Source organism: Natator depressus, chromosome 10 (genome assembly GCF_965152275.1).
Source record: "Natator depressus isolate rNatDep1 chromosome 10, rNatDep2.hap1, whole genome shotgun sequence".
Taxonomy (NCBI): Eukaryota; Metazoa; Chordata; order Testudines; family Cheloniidae; genus Natator; species Natator depressus.
Window position 1 is genome coordinate 15,771,133 of NC_134243.1, and position 9,301 is coordinate 15,780,433.

At 41.6% G+C, this 9,301-nt stretch overlaps 1 protein-coding gene across 1 annotated transcript in view; it reads right to left on the minus strand.

The window, feature by feature from the left end:
• EIF2AK1 (eukaryotic translation initiation factor 2 alpha kinase 1) overlaps window positions 1–971 on the minus strand; it is a 41,395-nt gene extending 40,424 nt beyond the window's left edge. The window contains exon 1 of the mRNA XM_074965293.1: window positions 795–971. The gene's annotated coding sequence lies outside the window, so the exon portion shown is untranslated. The remainder of the gene's footprint in view (window positions 1–794) is intronic.
• Window positions 972–9,301: the final 8,330 nt, after the last annotated feature.

Consider the following 9,301-nt stretch of genomic DNA (forward strand, 5'->3'; position numbering starts at 1 on the left):
TGTCAACAAGTATGTCTGTAACAATACAGATAACAAATATTCAGGAAATATTTTTTGACAAATAGATTCCTTACTAGCCATATTAATACAGAACTTTGAGTAATAATTCATTTAAACTACAATACAGGTTTATTTTCCATACCCCTCAGAAGCAGTGCAAAGGCTTCGGGAAGTCAGGGTAACAGAGGAGCTGAGGGAGAGGGAAATAATTGCTGGGAAAGAGCCTATGAGTGAACCTGGAGGGTTGTTGGGTATGGGTGCAAGAACTATGGAACAGGTTTTTTTCCAGGGGGTAGGAATTGTTAGGGAGTTGGGGAGCTTCCCCAATGCAGACCCTTAGCCTCTCCCAATCAGTCAAGCACATCTGCCCCGTCCCCATCTGTCCCAACACCCTCTCCCCATTCCCATGTGTCCCTGCACCCCCACTTAGCAACCCTTCCTCCACATCCCCATGTGCCCCTGCACCCTCCTCCCCATCCCCATGCATTCCCTTATTTCCATGTATCCCTGCACCCCCACTCAGTCATCACATACCCCACACACACCCCTCCCCATCCCCATGTGTCCCCACACCCCCATTCAGCCACCCGTGCTCCCATGCACCCCCCACCCCCATTGTCCTTGCACCCACACTCAGCCACCCCTGCTCCCATATGGCCCTGCACCAAAACTCCCATTCAGCCCCACCCCAATCTGTCCCCCCAATTTGCCCTTCTGAATCCCAGTCCATGTGACCCCCCAGCAGCCTCCTGTGCCCCATGCTGTCCATCTGCCTATATTCTGTGCCTTCTCACCTTGCCCTTCTTTTCCTCCCTTATCGGCTGCTGATGGCTATGGCCGATGATGAGCTGGCTGCCCTCGGTTCTGGCACCGCAGCAGCTGCCCCCTACACAGATGAGCTTTATCCTTATGGTAGAAAGTTCCATTGTGTCAGGGGAGCAGAGGTGTGGACCACAGTCTTCATCACAAAAGTTTAGGTGATCTTTTAGATATGCTGGGTCCGGGCTATTGAGAGCCTGGAAGATAAGGACCAGGACCTTGAACTTGACTTTATATTGTATTGGGGCTTTTGTAAAGCATTTTGACACATATTATCTAAGTGCTAAGTAGTATTCAGAAGGAAAACATTTACCAATAAAATAAAGACAAAACCACAGCATTGATTCTGATGTAGAGCACATATTTACATCTTGTAAAATCAGGTGCTATATACAGAAGAAGGTGGTTCTAAAGGTGACCTTCAAAAAAAAAAGTGGTGGGCTGGGTGGGACTTTCACTTTTTTTTAATTTGTAATCTACAAAGAAGGCACAAAAGATTTTTCTATTGTTTGTTAGGAAGGTGGTTTTCTGTTTGTTTTTCATATTAAAAATGTAAATTATGTCTACCCTATTTTTCCTGGAAACCTTGTATATGACTGAAAAACTATTAGATTTACAACATTATGGACACCATCCAAGTGAAACTTGATTAACTGATAAGGAAAGTTATTTGTATCCATACTGTTTAAAATTCTTTTGGTTTTTGTTTGTTAACACCTGTTTTATTCAAACATCTAATAGACAATTGGGAGAAAAGGTCGTGTGGTAAAGTTTTAAAACATCTGCCCCTTCAATTCAAGGCTGAGAGTGTTAATCCTCCTCTCTGAGACATGCACTGCATTTTTTAGCAAAACCAGGGAAGACCAGAATTTACATTCCTGAAATTTCAAAAGTAAAAATCTAAGCAAAAAAATATTTTTTTTTTTTTGAGGGTGAACAAAAAAAAATCCCTTTCAGATCTTTGTTCAGTATAAAAAAACAAAGTAGGCATAAGCATTTTTTCCATTATAGGTCACCTTCAAGAGAAGACAAAGGTCATTAGAGCTATAGTAAAGAAAGACAAAACAGAACATCAGAATCAGTCAGCACTGATTCTTGACAAACGCACAATTTAGTGGAGAGGTTGGCAAGAGTTGGGAAAAGGTTAAAAGACACAGTTTTCACCCCTTATTTATATATATTTAATTTATATAAACATATTTAAGTTGTGCCCATCCAGAGGGCAAAAACAAGGATGGTGTCATGGTAGGGGGTCTACGACAGACCACCTAACCAGGAAGAAGAGCTTGATGAGGCTTTTTTTAAACAACTAACAAAATCATCCAAAGCACAGGACTTGATGGTGATGGGGGACTTCAACTACCCAGACATCTGTTGGGAAAATAACACAGCAGGGCACAGATTATCCAACAAGTTCTTGGAATGTATTGGAGACAATTTTTTGTTTCAGGAGGGGGAAAAAGCTACTAGGGGAGAGGCTGTTCTAGATTCGATTTTGACAATTAGGGAGGAACTGGCTGAGAATTTGAAAGTGGAAGGCAGCTTGGGTGAAAGTGATCATGAAATGATAGAGTTCATGATTCTAAGGAATGGTAGGAGGGAGAACAGCAAAATAAAGGCAATGGATCTCAAGAAGGCAGACTTCAGTAAACTCAGAGAGTTGGTAGGTAAGATCCCGTGGGAAGCAAGTCTAAGGGAAAAAACAACTGAAGACAGTTGGCAGTTTGCAAAGAGACATTATTAAGGGCACAAGAGCAAACTATCCCACTGTTTGGAAAGATAGGAAGTATGGGAAGAGACCACCCTAGCTTAACCAGGAGATCTTCAAGAGTCCTACAAAAAGTGGAAACTAGGTCAAATTACAAAGGATGTGTATAAATAACTACCACAAGTATGTAGGGACAAAATTAGAAAGGTCAAGGCACAAAACGAGCCCAAACTAGCTAGAGACATAAAGGGTAACAAGAAAACATTCTACAAATACATTAGAAGCAAGAGGAAGACCAAGGACAGGGTAGGCCCGTTACCTTCAATGAGTGGGGGGGGGGGAAATAACAGAAAATGTGGAAATGGCAGAGGTGTTTAATGGCTTCTTTGTTTCGGTTTTCACCAAGAAGGTTGGTGGTGATTGGATGTCTAACATAGTGAATACCAGTCAAAATGAGGTAGGATCAGAAGAGGCTAAAATAGGGAAAGAACAAGTTAAAAAAATTACTTAGACGAATTCGATGTCTTTAAGTCACCAGGGCCTGATTAAATGCATCCTAGAATACTTAAGGAATTTACTGAGCCATTAGCAATTATCTTTGAAAAGTCATGGAAGACTGGAGAGATTCCAGAAGACTGGAAAAGGGCAAATAGAACGCCAGTGTATAAAAAGGGAAATAAGGACAAGGTCAGCTTAACTTCTATACCTGGAAAGATAATGGAGCAAATAATTAAACAATCAATTTGTAAAGATATAGAAGATAATAAGGTGATAAGTGATAGTCAGCATGGATTTGTCAAAAACAAATCACGTCAAACCAACCTGATAGCTTTCTTTGACACGGTAACAAGACTTGTGGATGGGGAAGCAGTAGATGTAGTATATCTTGACTTTAGTAAAGTTTTTGATACTGTCTTGCATGACCTTCTCATAAACAAACCAGGGAAATGCAACCTAGATGGAGCTACCATAAGGTGGGTGGAAAACTGGTTGGAAAACTGTTCCCAGAGAGTAGTTATCAGTGGTTCACAGTCATGCTGGAAGGGCATAACAAGTGGGGTCCCGCAGGGATCTGGTTCTGTTCAATATCTTCGTGAATGACTTGGATAATGGCATAGAGAGTACACTTATAAAGTTTGCGGATAATATCAATCTGGGAAGCGTTGCAAGTGCTTTGGAGGATAGGATTAAAATTCAAAATGATCTGGAGAAATTGTCTGAAGTAAATAGGATGAAATTCAATACGGACAAATGCAAAGTACTCCACTTAGGAAGGAACAATCAATTACAAACATACAAAACGCTGTTGCAAAAAAAGTGAACATCATTCTGTAGGTGCAGGTGTGTTGTAAGCAAGACACAAGAAGTAATTCTTCTGCTCTACTCTGCACTGATTAGGCCTCAACTGGAGTAATGTATCCAGTTCTGGGCACCACATTTCAGGAAGGATGTGGGCAAATTGGAGAGAATCCAGAGATGAGCGACAAAAATGATTAAAGGTCTAAAAAACATGACCTATGAGGGAAGATTGAAAAAATTGGGTTTGTTTAGTACATAATAACAGTTTGCAAGTACGTAAAAGGTTGTAAAAGGAGGAGAGAGAAAAATTGTTTTTCTGAACCGTTGAGAATAGGACAAGAAGCAATGGGCTTAATTTGCAGCAAGGGAGGTTTAGGTTGTACATTAGGAAAAAATTCCTAACTGTCAGGGTGGTTAAGCACTGGAATAAATTGCCTAGGGAGGTTGTGGAATCTCCATCATTGGAGATTTTTAAGAGCAGGTTAGACAAATACCTGCCAGGGATGGTCTAGATAATACTTAGTCCTGCCATGAGTGCAGGGGACTGGACTAGATGACCTCTTGAGGTCCCTTCCAGTCCTATGATTCTATGTATAATACACCTCCATACTACCCCACTTATTCCCCACCACCTTCACACACACACAAAATTAATTCTAGAAAATAAATCTTGGTCTTCACATTTTTGCTGTAGTTGTCTTTTAAAAGAATGGAAACAAAATCATATATTCCTATAGCAAAACTTCTACCTGTGTTAATAACAACACTTGGAACTACTAAAACAGAAAGTATGTTTTTAAATCTAATTTATTTTTCCCTAATTTATATAGTTTATTTTTTTAATTTCTCTTAGTTTGAACAGTATTTGTAGTTAGTTTCTTTCTTTCTGACATGGTAGCACAATACTCTAATGTTTGGGTTGGAAATACTGATGGGGCATGTTTAATCAACACAATAACTGGTTTATGTCTATTAAAATCAGCAAGCAAATAATAAATATTAATAAATAATACTTTCCCCAAAACTTTTATAAAACTTAAATTTAACCTAAACTGCCTGATAGTTTAACTATGTATTTCTTAGGGTGTTTTCTTTAATTAAAAAAAAGTGGCTAGTGATTTGTGTTTTTAGAAATCAGAGAGGAGCAGGAACCTTATGTAGTCCTCATCAGCCATCTGTATCAAGCTACACAAGCAGCTAATGGGACCACCACTTTCTCTGGGGACTATTCAACTTGAAAAGTCAGCAGATAGCAAATTGAGAAAGTGACTAATTAGAACACTTTTGCAGGACCCTGTAATTGAACATTACAACTAATGGCTTGTGTCTTTTCATGGAACATTATACAGGTTCAAAATGGGTACTCTGGTTCACTTTAATGTTCACACTCAACAGATTTTTTTTTCTGACAGGGAGCTTACTGTGCCCTGTCAGAAACCTTCATCCTTCAATGTGCCTGCTCTGTGATATTGTAAGTCTTTGAAAATGCTGCAGTTTAAAAATCTGAATTCTTCTGTCATCCAAGAGATGCCATTCCGAAGATCAAAATAGCCATTAGCTGTTTGAACTGTAAGGTTTCCATGTAGAGGTCATAGGTTTTGGGACCATCTGCAGAGTGGCATCAGCAGGATCCCATTTATCCATGCTAGCCATCAGATGTGTATGTCTCAATGAACTGGTGCATTACCTCAAATTTTGGAAGCTGCCTGCTGAAATATTGTATAAAGTCCCCTTCAAAACTCTAATATAACATTTACAGCTAAAAAGAAAATCCTCACTAAGAACATATTCTTTTCTGCACCATCCCTCCACTCACTTCACTGAATTCCGGAATTCTCTTCAAATGAAAAGCCTTTCAGCTTCTTCCTTCATGTCGTCTATTGTTATATTGCTGTAAGAAGATAGCAACAGACAGATGTCATTGCTGGAATTTAGTTTTGTTAAATAAATGCTTGTACATTAAAAGCCTGTTGTTTTGTATACAACTGGAGACTTCTGTGTACCTGGACAATAGAGAGATACTTAAACTGGCTCTACCTCCACAATGTGAACAAATATCTTTGAAGAATGCTCCTCCATTTAAATTATCTTCAGAGAATACTGCTATTTTTTAGTAATAATTATTGTTGATATGTTGCAATATTCCACAGAGTTTTAATCAAGGATAATATTACTGTCAGACTTCTAAAATGAATGCTTTGCTGTAAGAGATTGAAATGACCAAATCAACCACTAGTAGGCCTTTAAAATGGATCATATTACTTTGTAAAGCTGTACCATTGTGAAATTACCATAGCTGTACGGACATACAACAAACTGCTGTTCACAGACTCCTGTTGCAGCTTGCCAAGTAAAAACCTTTTCTAACTGCCATTCAGTGGGTCCGGATTGAATTCCAGTTTCCACAAAACTGAGAGGATGAAAGTACTGTGAAGGCCATGTACTTGGCTCTCAAAAGAACAAAGATGTATTCTATGTCACTCAGCAGTGACTGCCAACCAACCAAATCCACCTCTCCAAGAGGCAGTAACTAGGTCAATGGAAAAATTCTTCCATAGACTAGCACCATCGACATTGGGACTTAGGTCAGCTTAACTGCATTTCTCACGGGTGTGAATTTTTCACACCCTTGAGCAACATAGCTGGGTCAACCTAACCTGCTAGTGTAGACCAGCCTGAATATAAAAGAAACAGCGCGGTGCCTCATCAGTATATTATTGCCAAAACAGCCTGTGGCATCTCATCATATCCCCTAGGATGTACCAAAATGTTGACCACTGACAAGATTGAACCCTCTGCAATTCCACATGTCAAAGCTCTTGGGGGAAAGGGACAAATGTCCATCATAACTCTTTGGAGAGGAAAGAAAGAAGCCAGTTGAGCACAATAATGCTGATTCCTGCCATAGCACACCAAAGAGTCAACAGAAGTTCATGATCAACAGTGTCAAAGGCTGCTGACAGATCTGGAAGTATCTGCATTGTTATTTCCCCTTTGATAATTGCCACAAGGTCATCCAGTGCTGTTCTGTGCCATAGCCTCACAGGAAGCCAGGCTGGGCAATATAGGATGCCAGCAGAAGCCAGTGTTGCTAGAGTTTGTTCACTATCATCTTTTCAATGACATCGCCCAGGAAGGAGAGGTTAAACAGAAGATGGTAAATTTGCTACCTTGTTGGCAATCAAGTGTTGTTTTTTAAAGACCAGTCTGGTTTACTGAATGTTTTAGTAGTGTGTATAAGGAAGAAGGCATTCACTATTTCTATCAGTAGTGAGCCAAGGTATTCCCTGTCAGTTTTGACTACCCAGACGGGGAGCAGATCCAGGTTACAAGTGATAGCAACACACTTGTGGACAAAGACTATTCAGACAAAATGCAAACAAAAGATAAGGGGGTAAAATCCTGGTCTTGAAGTAAATGAGAATTTTGTTATTGACTTCAGTGGAGCCTGGATTTCACCTACGGTTTTTAGCAGCCTGGAACCCAAAATCTGCTGTCTTGTAATTCCACAAAATTTCCACTCAGGATGATAGAATTACTCTGAGTTTTCACTTGGTATAAGTGAGGTCAGAATCTCTATGAAAGTCAGGGATCAGATTGGGAAAAAAAAATGGTGATGAAATTTTTCCAAGCTCTGCCAACAGAATAAGCTCTGCCCACATGAGACACCACTCATGGTAGATTGTGCACATGTTCAAAATATGATCATGCATGCTCTTTGGGCTTCTTGGGCTCAACTCCCGCTCAGTGGAGTCTGAGTACACCTATAGGTTACGCTGGGTGGAGCCAGACCAGAGGATCTGGTCTATAATCTCTATAGACACATGGACACTGGCAAATGGTAAAGTGGTTTTTTTTTAACATGAAAAGTATGGTCAAAGTTAAAATTTTGCATTTGGGTGATTTGGTATGAATCAGGGTTTTGAAGCTGAATACAGTAGGTGGTTGTGGTGGGGAGTGAGGCTGTTGCGGGTAGTCATTTTGAGGAGTGGGGTATGGTGAGGCATGGGAAAAAGCAGGACTATGTGGTATGATAATATTTTTTTACTTACTTTGCATAGGTGTAACTGGCTACACAAGATGTAGGGCAGTGGAGAATCAGTCCGTGTAAATGAACTCTGCTCCCCAGATCCCCATTCTCCTCAGTGATTGTGTATGTGTGTGAACTCTATTCCCCAACACCCAATTCTCCTCAGTGTGTATATGAATTCTATTCAGGGCCTGAATTTGGGGGAGGAGTAGTGGTGCTCTACACACAAACCAAGCTCCACTAACTTGAGATGCTACTTACAATGGATAGTGTACATGTTCAAAATATGATCATGTCTGCTGGGCTCCTTGGATCAACTCTCTCTCATGGGGATTTGGATACACCGTGGAGCAGGGCTGAATTGAGACATAAAGATAACAGGCATATGGTGTAGGGCCATGGCTCCTGAATCATGCGATGACATCAGAGTCCGAATTTTAATTTAAAAAACGTATTTATAACTGTAAGTTTCTAGCCTTCATGATAGTGAACATTTTTTTTGAAAATGTGACCCGTGATGCAGTGATGTCTGCCTGAGACTGCAAATAACTTCCAACAGAGAGAATAACAGCAGCCACTAGAACCTAGGAGAAAGCCACCTGGACTCACACCCACTACCAGATCAGATTAGGCCCCTGCTGCACTAGTGTGAGGACTGGGTTTGTTGTGAAGTTGTTAGGAATTAGGATGCCAGGTTGGACTCTTTGGGACTGGTTTGCCCTTGATGGGCCTCAGCTCCCTCCCGGGCTCTGACTAAGGTTACCAACTTTCTCAATGCAGAAAACCGAATGCCCTTGCCTCGCTCCCTACCCCGCCCCTTCTCTGAGGCCCCAGCCCCCATTCACTCCAACCCCCCTCCCTCTGTCTCTCTCTCTCTCTCCCACCCTCACTCACTCACTCATTTTCACTGGGCTAGTGCAGGGGGTTGGGGTGTGGGAGGAGGTGAGGGCTCCAGCTGGAGGTGCGGGCTCTGGAGTGCAGCTGGGGATGAGGGATTTGGGATGCAGGAGGGGGCTCTGGGCTGAGTCTGAGGGGTTCGAAGTGCAGGAGGAGGCCCCAAGCTGGGGCAGGGGTGCGGGAGGGATGAGGGCTCAGGCTGGGGTGTGGGCTCTGGGGTGGGGCCGGGGATGACAGGTTTGAAATATAGGAGAGGGCTCCAGGCTGGGGCTGAGGAGTTCAGAGTATGGGAGGGGTCTTTGGGCTGCTGTGGGGGTGTTTTAGTCGAAAACTGGACACCTGGCAACCCTGGCTCTAATCTTCTCTTCTGGCCTTTTGGCTTTACAAGTCAGACTAATAGGATAAAAGTGCCACTATCTCCCAAGCACCAGCTACTTGTGACACCAAGCTGTCACTCACAAAAGGCTGTTCAGATCTTCATAATGATCTCTCTCTCTCTCTTTTCTTACATGTTCTGGTTAACAAACAGTTAACACTGATATTTAAAT